The following is a 17,287-nucleotide window of genomic DNA, read 5'->3' on the forward strand; positions in this document are numbered from 1 at the left end:
GGATTCACCGTGGTACTGCACAGAGTATGACGTACTATGTTCTGATTTTTTTTTTTTTTGACAGGCAGAGTTAGACAGTGAGACAGAGAGAAAAGTCTTCCTTCCATTGGTTCACTCCCCAAATGGCCGCTATGGCCAGCACTGTGCTGATCCGAAGCCAGGAGCCAGATGCTTCTCCTGGTCTCCCATGGGGTGCAGGGCCCAAGCACTTGGGCCATCCTCCACTGCACTCCTGGGCCACAGCAGAGAGCTGGCCTGGAAGAGGGGCAACCGGGACAGAATCTGGCACCCCAACCAGGACTAGAACCCGGGGTACCAACGCTGCAGGCGGAGGATTAGCCTAGTAAGCCGCGGCGCCAGCATGACGTACTGTGTTCTAGCAATACCAATAGACAGGGGCATCGTGGCTAGGCATGAACCAGGGCGAAGCTGTCACAGCCTGACGGGAGCCAGGCTGGCATACATAGGACCTCCAGCTGACCAGAACACCAGGTCAGAGGGCCCGGCAGAGGGCATAGCGTGGCCGAAGCACACAGAATAACAGGCCCTGGCATGGCAGAGAATTCACAGTGAGGCTGGGGTCTGGGGAGGCTATGGGAGTGATGAGGCTCAGCTGGCCTCAGGGGTGAAGAATTGGGACCCCAGGAAGCAGCAGTCACCATGGGCTTTTTTTTTTTTTTTTTTTTGACAGGCAGAGTGGACAGTGAGAGAGACAGAGAGAAAGGTCTTCCTTTGCCGTTGGTTCACCCTCCAATGGCTGGCGCGCTGCGGCCGGCGCACCGCACTGATCCAATGGCAGGAGCCAGGTACTTATCCTGGTCTCCCATGGGGTGCAGGGCCCAAGCACTTTGGCCATCCTCCACTGCACTCCCTGGCCATAGCAGAGAGCTGGCCTGGAAGAGGGGCAACTGGGACAGAATCTGGCACCCCGACTGGGACTAGAACCTGGTGTGCCGGCGCCACAAGGCGGAGGATTAGCCCAGTGAGCCGTGGCACCTGCTTCCATGGGCTTTTAAGTGGATGTGATGTAAGCAAGGGGAGCCAGGTCAGTGGGCGGGTTGGGCTGGGGTGTTCCAGCCATCATGGCCGCCCACCCATAGGGCAGTGCAGCCGTCTGGCGAGGGTGACACAGACGTTCTGCAGGTGGTGGGAGAGGGCATCAGGGGAGGCTGTGAGTGCTGGACCGCCTGGGAGACAGAGGTGTCAGCAGGTGGTGCTGGGAGAGCAGTGAGGAAGGAGGAGGAGCCCAGGAGGGTGACTGGGCAGAGCACACGGCGGGAGACGGGGAGTCCATGGCCGAGGGTCTCTCTCCACCCTGGTCTGCTCCCAGCCTGGCAGCGTGGGGAGCAGGTTTTCCATCAGGAGAGCCCGCGTCAGAATCATCTGGTCTGGCTGCTGTGGGGGCAGCTTCCCGAGCCCCACTCAGACCTCTGGGGAGGAAAGGTGACCTGGGCTTAGCGATGCACGGCTGCTCTCCTCCTCCCCTCCCCGACTTCCTCCCCTTGAACTTGAGAACTGAAGCAGAAGGAGAGGCCATGGGGGCAGGAGGAGGATTGGTGTTAGAGACTTCTGCAGGTCTAGCAGGCAATGAGAGGTTAAAAACCAGAGCTCAGAAAGTTGTTCGGATCAGGGTGCTGAGACAGTGCAGAACATAACCAAGGCCTGATTAGTAACTGTATGTAGTTGTCTCATTCGTCTTCGTGAGTCTGTGAACTTTCCACCCGGTCCGCCCTGGGCAGCCATATCTGTGCGAAGAGATTAGAACTTGTCATAGAAAGACGGCATAGAAAAAGCCCAAGTCCATGTTCAGCTTTTGCCGTTTAGAATAGGATTGTGTGGCTGGCAGCCGACTTCCAGCCCGGTTAGGATCCTGAGAAAGGAGTCATTAACCTTAACCTTGACCTCCCTCTGCCTTTATTGCTCATCAGAAGGAGGTGTCCTGTGCTGTTTGAAGGCCCAGCTGGAAGCTGGAAGATACTGCAGTAACATTAAGGAGGTAGACAGCCTGCTCCTTTCAAGGCAGAAAAAGAAGTTAGGGCAGGGGGCTACGGCTCTGCTGCTGGTTCTGGTTAAGATGGGGCTTAAGGCTGGCGCTGCAGCTCCTAGGCTAATCCTGGGTTCTAGTCCCGGTTGGGGCGCCGGATTCTGTCCTGGCTGCTCCTCTTCCAGTCCAGCTCTCTGCTGTGGCCCGGGAAGGCAGTGGAGGATGGTCCACTTTGCTAGACCCCGAGCGAGCAGAACACAAGCTGGGCAGCATGGGAGCCAGATCAGAGGCCATAAAGGCTCAGTGACAGGCTGGGCAGAGATCACCCGGAGAGCAGGAGAGGCCCCAGAGGACTGGACCAGCATCTCCAGGCCACAGAGGCTGGAAGGTTGAGCACTGGATTCTAAGAAGGACTGATACCTAAAGGACTTTTGCAGTTATCCAACCTGACTAGTCCTTGCTTGTTAGAGGCCTCTTGTAACAAAGGCACTTTTTGCTGCTGTACATCCAAGATGCATTGTAAATTGAGTTTGTGATTTCCTGGAGGAGCCATGTGGCAGTAGGAGATGTGGGAGGAATTGGGTTTAGCTGAGCAGAGTTGTGGGCCACAGGACAAGTGAATGGAAGAGAGGAAGGCAGAGGGGGCCAAGGCTGTAGGAACAGGAGAGACGGTGCTGGTGAGACTGAGTGCAGAGGTTTAGGAACATGATGGAGTGCAATATGACTCAACTGAGAAGTTAATTCATTGAGAGGATGAAGATGAAGAAAGGATCACTCAGTCTGACAAACAAGAGATCAAAATGACATCCAAGAAGCCAGATGAGGGCAGCGGTGAGACACCTTGGGAACATCACTTGGGTAACCAATGGAAACAGCAGAGCAAGCGTGTCCTTAGAAGGTTGTGAGTGGAATAGGTGAGTCCTAGTAAGACAGTCTCAGTGACAATTGGAGTGGATTGCACGACTGTGAGTAAGGAGGACCTGGGCTTGTCTGGGACACAGATCAAGGAGGCTTGGACAGAGAGGGGCTTTGGAGTGTGATGGTTAAGTGGGATGTCTTACAGAGAGGGCAGAGGGACCTCTCTGTCTAAGAAAGGGGCAAACGAGGACACGGCTCTGCCCAGGTGGAGGTTTGCTGATGGAAGACACCAGCGATATGCCCCCTTCCTCTGTTCCCTTCGGTAGCTAAAAAGCGGGGTTGAGGCTGCTCAGGTGGGGAGGGGAGCTGGGACCGCGAGGGCGGAGGGCAGGGTCATGAGCACACCCACTGGGCTGGTGAAGGGGAGGGCTGGTGCTGACTTAGCAGACTGAGCACTGTTGGCTGGACGTGAGGGCTGACATTTCATTAACGAAGGAGCCCTGGAAATGATTCCTCATTGGTGTGATTTTATTGGTAATTTTCTACCCAATCAAAGAACATGGTCAGAATGATAAAGCAGGATTGTTCTCTATGAGGTTAGAAGCGGATTGCAGAGCGTTGAAGGCTGTATTTTCTAAAACTGGCCACTGCCCCAGTTGGTAGTCCTGCTCACCCCTCCAAGACACATGTCCCTCTTCCATCACAAGGTGGCGTCCTGGCCCTTGCCCTTGAAAACGCCCAGTGGCTGGAGATGGAAGTGGATTCCGGATTAGATCATACACAGTGAACGACTTCTGCCTGGCTCACACACTTTAGCCCTGGGGCCCCTGGCACCACGTCCTGAGGAAGCCACCACGTGTCCTGGCCAGCAGAGCCAGCCAAGGTCTCAGCAGACGGCCAGACACAGGTGAAAAGACGCTCCGGTGACTGGGCCCAGGTGACCGTGCTGCTGTGACGTGTGTGAATTTCTGGCCCTTGTTTCTTGCTTCTGAGGTTCAGAGCAGTTTCTGTGTGCAGCCATAGTAACTGGAACACATGTAGAGTTTTGTTTTATAACTTTTGCATTTATTAGCATGAACAGTTTCTCATGTTGCTTTATAGTCATCATCATTATTTTATTGGCTGTGAAATATTTTGAGCTGGTGTCACATAGCTTATTTAAATATTATGCCATTCTTGGCTATTTAGACTGCTTCTCATTTTTCACTATTTAAGTAATGATGTAAAAGAAAGTTATGTATAGAGATTTTTCTTTTTCTTCAAACTGTTTCATTGGGACAAATTCCCAGAAGTGGAATTACTTTTGAGTCTGAGCATTTTTACGACTCCCCAAATGTCTACTAAATTACTTCTCAAAAAATTGTAGCCATGGATTCTGCCTTCAACTGTGTTTGGTCATTTTGATAATAAAACCAGCTCAAATTTGTTTTGACTTGAAGTGAAGCATAAATAAGTAAATGCATTACCAAAAAGTCTTCATTGTATTGTCATTAGCATGAGACAGCAATCGATAGCAAATTGCTAATTTAATGAATGGATGTTGTAGTTTATCATTATAATGTGTAGCTCTTGAGTGGGGACTGAGGAGTTTCCCCCATGTTTTAGCTGTTGTTTTTACTCCATCAGAAGTATCTATAGGGGCCAGAGTTGTGGCATATTGGGTAAAGCCACCACCTTCAATGCCGGCATCCCATATGGGCACTGGTTTGTGTCCTGGCTGTTCCACTTCCCATTCAGCTCCCTGCTATTGGCTTGGGAAGAGCAACAGAAAATGGCCCAAGTGCCTGGACCCCTGTAACTCATGGAGGAGACCTGGAAGAAGTTCCTGGCTCCTGGCTTCAGCCTGGCCTGGTACTGGCCATTGCAGCCATCTGGGGAGTGAACCAGCAGATGGAAGCTCGCTTGCTCTCTCTCTCTCTCTCTGTTTCTCCCTCTCTCTGTAATTCTGACTTTCAAATAAATAAATAAATCTTTTAAAAGAAATATCTATACCTATATAATCATGTCTCTATCAGAGCTCTTGATATCACTGCATTCTAAACTTGAAGTAGTAATTCATTAGTAGATGATGAAATTGACTAAGTGGCTAATGACCGGCATGAAAGAAAAAGCCGAAATAGACTAGAATACAACAGAAATACCAGAGCAGGTTGCACATAGTAGGTTTTTTATGTGACGTTTCTGTTTCCATCTAAGTATTTGTTGTGTCTTGATGTACAATGGTCTTTTAGTGGAAGATGCAACAACAATGTTTTTTAAAAGATTGGCCTTATCGGGCATATTTATTAACTGCTTTTCATACTGATGCAAAAATTTCCCAAGCAGTGGTTTCCTTTTTGGTACTGAATTATCTTCCTTTTGCACCATTTTAATTTTTCATGCGGTCAGGCCCAGCAGTCCTTTGTAATTTCTTATTTCAGTTGAAAACAGAAATTCATCTTGTTTCCACAAAGGTGATAAATGATCCATCCTATTTTTTGTCAACTCAATTCTTACCGAGGCATTCTCTGGACACCCTCAAACTTATAAAAATTCACGTGGGCTCAGCAAAATGCAAATGAAGCGCTCTGGCGCAAATGCTATTATGGAGCGGGTAAATCGAGAGCGCACGATAATCAGGAGAGCACGTGTCCCCGTTCCCACTTCCAGTGGTCGGTTTCTGCTGCATCAGCAGAGAGCTCTGGTGCAAATGCTGTACAAGCAACTATGCTAATAGTTACCCAGAGATAGCCACAGAATGATCAGAAAAGTCGAAGAGGAAGGAAAGTTGGAAATTAGAGCGCACACGAAAATACTCAGAACACGAAGAGAGACGGATGTGCAGACGAAACGGGGTAGAGCGGTAACATGATAGCGATCGCCGTTCCCTTCCATCGCGTGTGTTCCTGGCTCTCTGACTGCTTACCACCGTCTGTGAAGGTCATCATTCGTTCCATTTTACAGATAAGGAAACTGCAGCCCAAAAAGCCCGTGTGACTCACCCAAGGTCACCTAGCTCTCAGGTGCCTGGAATCTGGACTTGCCGTCCCTCCTTGAAGCATGGCCCTAGGTGCCTGTGGGACAGGCAGGTGGCCTGCAGCCCAAAGCAGGTGGCGAATGCCTGGAGAGAAAGGTGCTCACCACTGTAGCTGCAGGGGATATGGCCACCGCTTTCTGGCAACCCTCCAGTCTGGGGCGTTTCCTTCAAGGAACGAAGTCTAGCCCTCTAGAACAAAAGCCGTGTCTGCCTTGAGTAGGGCGAAGGATGAAGATCAATGGCTTGTACCTGTTCATCATTTTCCTGTACTCCATCCAGATCATGAGCATTCCCCTTTTTAAAAAAGATTTATTGGCCAGCGCCACGGCTCACTAGGCTAATCCTCTGCCTGCGGCACCGGCACCCCGGGTTCTAGACCCAGTTGGGGCGCTGGATTCTGTCCCGGTTGCTCCTCTTCCAGGCCAGCTCTCTGCTGTGGCCCTGGAAGGCAGTGGAGGATGGCCCAAGTGCTTGGGCCCTGCACCCACATGGGAGACCAGGAGAAGCACCTGGCTCCTGGCTTCGGATCGGCGAACCAACGGAAGGAAGACCTGTCTCTCTGTCTCTGTCTCTGTCTCTCTCACTAACTCTGCCTGTAAAAAAAAAAAAAAATTTTTTTTAAGATTTATTTATTTGTTTATTTGAAAGTCAGAATTACAGAGAGCAAGAGACAGAAAGAGAGAGGTCTTCCATCTGCTGGTTCACTCTCCAGATGGCCAGATGGCTGCAACCAACCAGGGCTGGGCCAGGCTGAATCCAGGAGCCGCATGGGTGCAGAGGCCTAAGCACTTAGGCCATCTTCTGCTGTTTTCCTAGGCACATTAGCAGGGAGCTGAATTGGAAGTGGAGCAGCCAGGACTCAAACCAGTGCCCATGTGGGATGCCGGCACTGCAGGCTGGGGCTTTAGCCCACTGCGCCACAACGTTGGCCCTGTGCAAGTTACTTTTTTTTTTTTATTTATTTTTTTTTTGACAGGCAGAGTGGACCGTGAGAGAGAGAGACAGAGAGAAAGGTCTTCCTTTGCCGTTGGTTCATCCTCCAATGGCCGCCGCAGCCAGCACGCTGCAGCCGGCGCACCGCGCTGATCCGAAGGCAGGAGCCAGATGCTTCTCTTGGTCTCCCATGGGGTGCAGGGCCAAGCACTTGGGCCATCCTCCACTGCACTCCCTGGCCACAGCAGAGAGCTGGCCTGGAAGAGGGGCAACCGGGACAGAATCCGGCGCCCCGACCAGGACTAGAACCCGGTGTGCCGGCATCGCAAGGCGGAGGATTAGGCTAGTGAGCCGCAGCGCCGGCTGCAAGTTACTTTTAATCGGCTGGCATTTTGTCATCTAATCCTTCAGTTCCCAGAACACAAGCTATTTGGGTGTGGTGGCCATGTGCCTCAATTTACTTCTTTTACCCAAGCATCATCATTAATGATGCCCGTTCATACTCCCAAGTGTGCTGGCTTAGAAGCCAGACCCGGGTCAGCCTGCTTGTACAACTGCAGGCCCTCCCACTGTGGTCACTGTCACATTCTGTGAGCTGCCGGAGGCCCAAAGATGGCCAGCATCAGGGACTGTGCATTTGTTACCTCTCATGCCAGGACCAGGCCCCTTGGAAAGCCCAGATGCCTTTGGAGGCCTGCTTAGAACGTTTTCAGGTGTGTAAAATCGAATATACAGGATGGCAGGGACATTCCATAATTTTGGAAGATTGCTTTCAAAATATTGAAATACACCAAATTGGCGATACAGTCTTATTTGCCTTTTATTAATGATGAAATAACAGGTCTAGTGACAGTTTAATCGCTATTGTAATTTCAAGGTGGTGATGAGCGTAAATTGCACTCTGAGATACTTGTGACTACAGCAATGGGACTTAGAGCTGTGATTTTTCTCTCCGCGAGAAAGCCACAGGCAACTTTTTTGTCTGCTTTCTACACTCACAGTAGAATGCAATTTTGTCCCTGTCCGAGTTCACGGAGCTCTTGAACCCTTTCCAGATCTCGGCTGGAGCCCAGTTTCAGAGCCACTGTGTGAGGACGAACATCGGAGGCCAGGAAGAGGGTGGGAACTTGCACAGAGGTCCGGAGAAAAGATAGCTACTGGGAAGGTGCCGGGCTTCCTGTCGGGCAGGTGGCGGGGACGTGCGCAGATGGGAATGGGAAGGCGGCCCTTGCGCCCGCCAGGCGTCTCTGCCAGCCCTGAGGCTGTGGGATAGGACGTCCCATCCAGGACCTCGCCCATCAGGAACGTGAACTTCCCCCTGTTGGAGCCCCAGTGCCTGTGGCTTCCAGCACGTGTCTTGCCTGGGGCATGGCAGCATTCGGTCAGTTGCTCTTCTGTCTATGGGCAGCGATAATCCCTCCCTCGCACAGTCGGCGTGAGGATTGGGTGGTGGGGTGTGGGAAGGCTTGGGAGGTGGCCAGGACCTCCACAGCAGCTCTGGCAATAGTATTCCCGTTACTTGGATGGACCACTGCCCTCTAGCCACCGCATTGGTAAGCTTTACGTGGACACCTGTGTTGACCCACGCGTGGCCAGCAGGGGAGAGCAGACACCACACTCAGCTTAGGAGGCCAAGAGAAGGCAGTGGGGGTGAGTGGATGGAGACTTCCTCTGCTCACACAGCAAGATGAGTGAGGCTTCCTCCCCCACTCCCCCCGCCCTCCCCCCTTCCCCATGCTTGGCTTACAGCGCCCAAAAGGACACACAGTCCTTGCTCTTGGTTAGAGCCCACTGAACCCGCTGAGGCTCTGTCCGGAGTGTGCTGGTGAGGCAGGCAGCCAGGTGCCAGCAAAGACCAGCCGAGTATCTGAGTACTTAGAGGGACATCCAGGAAACAGGATGCAGCTGCAAAGGATGATGGCAACATCGACAGGCTAGGCAAGGTATCATTAAACAAATTTTTAAAGATTTATTTATTTATTTATTTTTAGACAGGCAGAGTGGACAGTGAGAGAGAGAGAGAAAAAAAGGTCTTCCTTTGCCGTTGGTTCACCCTCCAATGGGAGGCAGAGGGAGAGACAGAGAGAAAGAGATCTTCCAACCACTGGTTCACTCCCCAAATGACCACAACGACCAGAGCTGGGCCGATCTGCAGCTAGGAGCCAGGAGCTCCTTCCAGATCTCCCATATGGGTGCAGAGGCCCAAGCACTTGGGCCATCTTCTGCTACTTTCCCAAGCCATTAGCAAAGAGCTGGATCGGATGAGGAGCAGCCAGGACATAAACTAGGGCCCATATGGGATGGCGGTGCCACAGGTAGAGGCTTAGCCCACAGCACCAGCCCCCAAAGTATCATTTTTAAAACTAGGGGAATTCTGCCCTCCTGAAGATAACTGCACTGGCATTCTGTAGATCTGTACCTTGGACACAGAGGCACCTCTGTGTACAAACCTCTTACTTGTGCCATGGATACAGGCATGTGACTTGATTTACAGAATACTTACTGAGTGCTGTTCAAATCTGGGAAACGAATATAGAGCCCCAAGAGATCCAAATCGGTTCTTCATTGGGAAATTTTAATTTCTTAATCCTTTAAAAAAAAAGGGGGATCAGAACCATTTTCACAAATGAAATCATACAAAGAATTCCAACAAACGAAGCAGATAAGCAGGTATTGACTCTGGGTGAGGCAGGGAGGAGAGGGGGAGTGGAGACCTACACCACCCCTTCCTGGCTCCTCAGGAGAGCCAGCCCGTGTGAACTGGGTGGCTTCCCATCAGGAGACAAAAGCAACCTAGTCCCTCATCCAGGGAGGGCCAGATTGTTGGCTTTGGATTTCCAAAAATGATGTGCCCAGACCAAGACAGCAGCCATGCAGGTGATGAACAGCCGCAGACACCGGTTCTGGTCCTGGCAGCTGGCTGAGCTTGACAAAGCCACCTGCTCCCTCCTGTACCAGGAAGGCCTGTGGGACCCGACGCCAGGCCAATACAGTCTTCCAAATCTGCTGATTCATGGTGACTAGACGGGGAAGCCAGGAAGTCCTCTGGGTGCCCAAGTCCAGGCTGGGAGGCCTCTGCTGCAGGATGTGGGGTCACGTGGACCTGGACAGTAGCACTGTGCTCCTGGCCGTCCTCTGCTCCGCCCACCAGTCCCATGGCCCTCTGGCCCTCCTGGCGAGGCCAAGGCAACTTCGGCTGGCTGACAAGGTCACAGCAGAAGGTCTGTCTCAGCAAGGCGTGGGGAAGACAGCTGCGGTCCTCTTGGTGGTTTTAGGTTTGTTGGGAACTACACTCTGCATAAGAAAGCAGAACTTCCTGGTGGTCCCGCTACTGATTGCTGTATTTCTAATTTTAAGGAAGAGCGCCTAGTCTCAAAATCCCCAAAACGTCCATTGCTTTGTAGAATTTTAATGAAGCAGAACGTTAGTGTAGGAGAAGGGGTTGATGCTTCATGCAAGGTTGAGTTGTTTGTGGGGAAAAAGTAAAAGGCAACAGGCTCCCTGGTGTATACTTCCCACTAAAAAAAAAAAAGATAAATGTTATTAAAGCTTTAATTCAATATGTGCTACAAATGCAACAATGGTTAAGATGTCGAAACTGGAAACAGATCTCAGTGAACCTTTAGATAAGTACAATAAAGAAATGAAAGAGTTGCAGAAAGAACTGCAGAGGGGATACATTTAAAAAGGGGCCTGCTTTGGACTTGGGGCTTCTAGTAAAGATTGGATTAGGAAGGTACTGTTCTAGCTTGTGTAGCCAATTTCTGCATAGCTCGACAGCACTCCAGGTCTTGGCTTGTGTGGGCAGCCCGTTATCTTGCACCTGTCTGTGACAGTAACCCATGCTCTGAATATGCCCTTGAAAATCACAGAAATTGTAACAAGATGTAGACATAGAGTCTAAAGGCAACATAAAATACAAGGTGATGGTTCTAAGAAAATGGACAGCAGACTTGTTACTGTGAGAAAAAAGAATCATTATGTGACAAGTCTGGTGCTTGAGAGCCAGAGCCACGCCATCAGCCTTGCAGTGAGGGTGTCTCTCATTTCTTCCTGCGCCGACGCCTCCCACACCTTCTGGAACCCCAGGACCTGCTGGAGCTGGACTCCGGCACCCTCCCCACTGTGCTGAGCCCTGGGAGCCTGTTGCCTGTAGCCAGTGTCCCGTTTTCCTGTCCGTTTGTCACCGTGTGCTCCAATTCCACCAAAATGAACCTTTTATCCTGGGCCCTGTGGCTGGCCTTCCCTTCCCTGGCTCCCAGATATCTGCTAGGTTGGGGTATCCATTATTCACCCATAATTCCCTTCCCAAAATCTGTTGTCTCAACTCTCACTGAATTTATGACTGGCTGTGATTCTGGGAAACTGTCACTGGTGGCTTTCCATCTTATCTACACAGACTAGAAACCAAGGAGAGGAAACCTCACTCCACCCCCACCCCGCCCAGTGACGTGCAGTCGGGCCCTCTGATTGTTCTGTGTCTGGAATTAAAATAGCCAAAATAGTCATAAAAATTAGCCTCTGTGTGATACCGTAGAAAGGTCAGAGTTGGGAAGTGGAGCCATTAAGATATTGGCATTTATCTCCTACTTGTTCAGCCTATCAGTATATTTTTCTTGTTTGAAGTTTATCATCTGTTAAAGGAGAATTATGATTCCCAGAGTCTTCCAGGATTACTGTAAGGATCAAACGGGATTATTTACGCAGCATTTATTTGACACACACACTATATATATGAAAGTGTGCATAAAATCTCTGCATACCACAGTATTCAAAATGAAACACACACACGTGCTCTCAGACCCAGGCTGATAAGTAAGAAGCACCTGACACCTAGCAGACCAAGATGGGGCTCCTGGCTCCTGGCTTTGGTTTGGCCCAGCTCTGGTCATTGTGGCCATTTGGGCAGTGAACCAGCAGTTGGAAGATCTCTCTCTCTCTCTCTCTCTCTCTCTGCCTCTCCCTCTCTGTAACTCTGCCTTTCAAATAAAGAAATATATCTTTAAAAAAAAAAAAAAAAAGAAGCACTTGACAGGCCTTTTGGATCTACCTCCCTGAAAACCAAGACTCACTCTCAATCCTTGAATTTTGAATAAATTGTTCTCTTGCTCTTTTGTGTATTTTTATGACTCATAAATGCCTCCTTAAAATACATTTTTTGCCTATTTTTAAACTTTATATAATGGGATTTTTTTGTATAATTTTTCTGTGGCTTACTTTTTTTGTCCAATAATCTGTTTCTGAGATTCACGTGTGTGGGGAGCAACTTGGACTAGACTAAGTTACTCGAATTAAGACTTATTCTATGCATCTGCTCTCCCACAATATGGCGCTGAGAAGGGAGTAACAACTTCTACGCAGCTGCCTCTCGCCAACTTGAGTGATGACCTGCAGGAGCTGATCCTGCTCCTGATTAGAGGAGAGCAGCGTACTCGGCGTGTGGGTAGCAGAGTTGGGATTGGTGGAAGAGGACTATAAAGGAGGAGAGAGACAACATGCACCAGGAACATCTATCTGAAGGAACACCTGAGCAGCCCTCGAGAGAGCCGGCCGGCGGTGTGCCGCTCCCCCGCGGAAGTGGGGAAAGTGGCAGGGGGAACCGCCCTTCCACAGAGGTGGAAGGGTCGGTAGCCAACCCGGGAAGAACCAGCAGCAAACCCGGGGAGGGCCGAGCAGACAAAAGAACAGCGCAGGGTCCTATGTTGTTCCTCCACGAAGAGGGGGAGCGACAAAATGGTGCCATGACTCGGATATGAAGCTTAGGAGGCATAATGGTGCCGTGACTCGGATAGGAAGCCTAGGCAGGGTTTAGTGTCGTTCCTCCGCGAAGAGGGGGAGCGACACACATGTGTACAACTTGAGACGTTACCATGACAGATTTACCTGGATAACGTAAGTAGATGACTTTTGTAGGAAAAGAAACTTACTGCTATTCCTTGTTGCCAAGAGATTTTCATCAGAAAATGTTTTAAATTTTATGAAAGATTTTTATATTTGAGTACATGTGTGTCCATATTCCTTTCATTTGTTTGTATAATGATTATATGAATTATTTTATAATGTATCAACATTGCAGTTCCTGAGCTAAAACCTCATCAATCATTTCTTTATATATTATTGGTTATGGCTAATCATTTTGGTTACATCTATGTTCTTTGGCGAGATTGGTCTTTAATTTTTCTTCCTTGGACTGTCCTAGTCTGATCAAAACCGTGTGGCTCTGTAAAATGACTTTGAAAATATTCCCTCTTATTGTTTTTCACAAGAGTTTGTGTAGGATTGGCATTGTCTGTACCAGGATGCTATGCCCAATAATCCCGTAGGCCCATCTTGGTCTGGTATTTTCTTTGTGGGAAGATTGTCTGCACCCCTGGAGAGAAGTTTCCTTCCACTTACTGCTTCAGCTGCATCCCACTCGCCATCCTACAGGTTCTCTACTGCACAGGAGATGGCCCAGCAGAACTGAGTCCAAACTCCAGGGCCAGCCACCCTCACGGAAACCGGGGCCCCACCATTTCTCATCTCTAAGGCCTGGCCAGGTTGTTCATCCTGTTTGGGCCTCAGTTTCAACCAATCCAAGTGTGGAAAACGTCACATGGAGCTGTTGGGAGGATTAAAAATACACAGTGTTTGGGACACTGGGTGATCACAAAGTGCCATCCACAGTGTTTCTTGTTAGATTTTATTCTTTGGCCTTCTTTCAACTTGGGAGTGGTTGCATATCTGTTCCACAATTTCTAAATGTGTGCATGTGTTGGTGGGGGAGCAGTCTCAAGTTCATTTTTCTTGCTCTTGTTTTATGTAACTGAGGCCATGAGTGTGATCCATACAATATCCGTTTGTTGAGGCCAGCACTGTGGCCTAGCAGAATATTAATTTCATAAATGCCCCACAGGTGCTTAGAAATATATTTTTTCTCAGAACATGATTAGGAATTGTGCCTTTCTAAACTATATCCTAGCTAATAATTTGCCCACTTAATCCAAGAAAAGTGTGCACAGTCGTAAAGCAGGTGAGTGATCTACGTAGACACTCTTTCTGTTTAGCATCGCCACTCTTCCCGAGTGTCTTATAAAGTCTTCCTTTAGGGAACAGTTTATTCTAGAACAGTTTTAGATTTAGAGAAAAGCTGTGAGGGTGGTACGGAGAGTTTCCATGGAAGCCACACCTGCTTTCCTATGCTGACATCTTACCTCCCTGTGGCACCATGGCACAATTAGTGCACCAATATTGCCAAGTTAAGAGCTCGAGTCTGTGCTTTGAGATGGCCTTGGTTGTTGCCTGAAGTTCTTTGCCCAGCCCAGGATCCCACTCACGTTGCGCTGTGTCCTCTTGTCTCCCCGGTTGGGACAGTTTCTCAGACTTCCCTTGTTTCGATGGCCTTGACAGTTTTGAAGAGCGCTGGTCAGATACTTTCTAGCAAAGCCCTCGGTTGCGACTGTCTGATATTTTTCTGGTTATTAGACTAGGGTTTTGAGTTTAAAAGATTTTGAAAATTTTTTCTTGTCTATTTGAATGACAGAAAGAGAGTTGGAGATATATGTATATATTTGACTCAGGGAGCGTCAGCCACCTTATCTTGAACACTCAGCAGCCTCAGGGAAGGGTACACTCGGTGAAGAACCGAGGCCTCTAACTGTACCCGGGACCGACTTGCCAGTGATCGCGGGCACCATCTTGGAGTCCGATCCACTGGTCTCAGTCAAGCCTTCGGATGACTGCAGTCCCGTGAGCGACCCTAATCCAGATGCACGCAGCTGCGTCACTCTGGAATCCCTCGGCAGCAGCAACTGTGTGGCGTAAATATTCACCGTCATTAAAGGCAAACAAAAGCAAAGGATGGGTCTCAAGCTTTGCAGCCGGGTTCTGGGCTTCCCGAGATGGGTTTGTGGGAAGGAGTGCAGACTGGATTGGCCCCCGGATTTCCTCCCCTTAACCCACAGCAGTCTGCCTTTCTCTGCTGTATTTATTGAGGATCAGTGTAGGATTTTTGTTGAAGAAGGAAGCCTACTGCTAAAAATAAAGTTGAAAATTCTGGCTTAGAGAAACTCTGGCTAACTCTGGATGACATGTATGGTCCTTTCTGTCTCTTCCAGTGGTTCCACCTGTCAGTATGGAAGAGAGAAGTTTTCTAAAAATCACAGGCTGCCGTTCACTTCAAGGCTTGCTCTTCTTAGAGTGAAACGCAATCCTAGAGGTTGGAGCTGCCCCTGCTGGCTGAGGCTGGGCAGAGCTCAGAGCACTGATTTTTACTCACGAGCTCATTTCTCCTGGTCTCCTGTCCTGTTTCCTCACTTAATCCTCATGACCACCCCGAGTGAGGCAGTTCACAGGCTGCAGAGAAGGCTGATCGGTTACATGATTGACCAGAATCCTGGATGGACAAACATCTGTAGTTACAAAGCCCTGCCCACCACCTGGCGAATCACGGGCCGGGATGAGAACTGAGCTGCTTCTCTTTGGGGCTGACACACACTGATCTCACACCAGCGAGTTTTAACCATCTTTATAAAGAAACTCTTCTTCGTGCACTGACTGACACCCTCTGAGAGCTTGCTGTGTGCTTAGGTTCTAGTCTAGAAACTGGATAGAAGAGAGAGGAAAACAGAAACCAGCACTTCCTCTGGTTATGCTGGGCTGCAAGAGGACCTGGGAAGCCATCAGCTGCTTCCACAGCTCCACAGCCAAACCCAGGACAGGAAACCAGGGAAGGGTCCCTTCAAGGGTCCCCAAAGATCAAGGCCTTACCTTGGAATACGGCTAGAAAACACCTTCAGGGGACAGGGAGTGCTGGATCCCAGCCAGCCTAGAATTCCTCCCTCCACCCAGGGAGTCGGGTGGGGCCCAACACTGACAGTGCTCCTCCAAGCTGGGCATGCTCTCCAGGGGCCTACCCATGAGCACCACGAAAGGCCCATCGGGCTGCTTCTGTAGTGAGCAGCCAGGGCATTGCACTAGAACAGTTTTTTTTTGTGGCATCACACCAATGTGGAGGATCTAGTGTTGAGAAACCACGTTTTAAGTCTGTGCAGGCATCGTTCAGAGATTGTGCCGGTACAGGTCTCACTCGCCCATGTCATGTGATATAGGTCCACCTTCCAGGCCCGTGATCGTGTTAGCGATTCTGCACTGCAGCTGGAGCCTTGTTTCTGTAAGACTCCCACTGTTCGATCAGCATGTTCTGTCCAAGCTCCTCAGAGGTGGAGCCAGCACTGCTCGGTCACTGACTTGGCCCCCTGCTGGGGGGAGGGGGTTCATGTCTGGAAGGTGTGGGGGTTTTAGTGCCATGAAGGGAAGAGAGAAAGCAGCACTTGTCTTGGTCCGTGGATGAGTCGCTCATGGAACGAAGCTGGCCCCACTGCTGCTCCCACAGGCACCTGCCAGCCATCAAGCAGCCCTGCCTCCCCCAGCCTCCCGCACCAGAGCCACCACGTGCTGGAAATTCATTTTGAACTTCGAAATGCAGAAGTAACTGTTCTGACAGTTCCTGCTTCCTCTTCTCCCCCTGCCGTCCAGGCTCCGTCTAGGGACAAGTCCTTAAAACCTGAAGGTTCCTCCAGTGTGTGCCAGCCCACCTTTTACCTTGTGCTTGCGCCCAAGTTAATTTCTAAGTTGTCTTGATGGGCTCTAGGAAGCAGGTAACTGACTTAACAACTAGTGATGGCTGCAGAGGCTTTTCACAGTGTGCGCAAGCTGCCTCTACCTACCCACAGTGACAGAGGTGGCACCTGGGTCAGACGCTGTGCCAGAACTGATAGTCGCCTTGGAGGGCGACTTCACAGGCTGACAGCTTGCTGGGGGTCATGTGGCAGCTGCCTGCTCACACAGGGAAAGTGGACCACGGTGATGGGCTCTGCGTGGCAGGAGAGGGCACAGGACCGGAGCTCCAGGGTGGGAGGGGTGGCCTGTGCAGGTGGGACTCGGGGTCTCCCGTGAGGCTCAACCCAGCTGTTCAGGAACTCGGGGTTCTCCTGCACCACTGGAGCCCAGCCACCCCTGCTGGATTAACCACACCTCCCAGGGTGCACCTCAGACAGGAATAACCTGCAGTTTCTGTGGCAACAAAGCAACCTGACTTGGTGAGGTTTCAGGGTAACACCTTTCCACCCACCCCTTTTCTGAATGTGGGAACGCTGGCAGTGGAAGCAAGCAAGAGCATCAGCAATGCAAAGCCCTTACTTCCAAGACCCTACTGAGACCTCGCGTCCTTTGTTTCCTCCCCTCTCTCTAGACAGCGGGCTTCCGGAAAGCACTTGCTCACGTCCCGCTGCGTGGTCGACCTGGGCTTTGGCCGTCGTGGGAAGGAGGACCAGCCAAGTCATCTGTGGAACTGACAATGGAAGACCGTCTCGGCTGGGGTCTCAGCCATGGCTGCGCTTCAGGACGCCCTTGGCCACAGCCCAGACAGATCTGATCAGACTCCGGGGGCCAGGGCCAGACACCAGCAGTACGGCAAGCTCCCCAGGTGACTGCCGCTGGCGCAGAGCTGAGCGGGT

At 50.4% G+C, this 17,287-nt stretch overlaps 1 long non-coding RNA gene across 2 annotated transcripts in view; it reads left to right on the plus strand.

Moving 5' to 3' along the window:
• Positions 1-17,287, plus strand: part of LOC127491822 (uncharacterized) — a 90,308-nt gene that overhangs the window by 69,659 nt on the left and 3,362 nt on the right. Inside the window, exon 2 of one of the 2 annotated variants that reach the window (XR_011387461.2) lies at positions 17,023-17,285. This is a non-coding gene — a long non-coding RNA (uncharacterized LOC127491822). Of the gene's footprint in view, positions 1-16,907; positions 17,286-17,287 lie in introns of those variants that run through there. The other variant, XR_016231072.1, reaches the window with a different exon arrangement.

This window comes from Oryctolagus cuniculus, chromosome 3 (genome assembly GCF_051225735.1).
Source record: "Oryctolagus cuniculus isolate XC-2025 breed Fujian yellow rabbit chromosome 3, ASM5122573v1, whole genome shotgun sequence".
In the NCBI taxonomy this organism is placed as follows: domain Eukaryota; kingdom Metazoa; phylum Chordata; class Mammalia; order Lagomorpha; family Leporidae; genus Oryctolagus; species Oryctolagus cuniculus.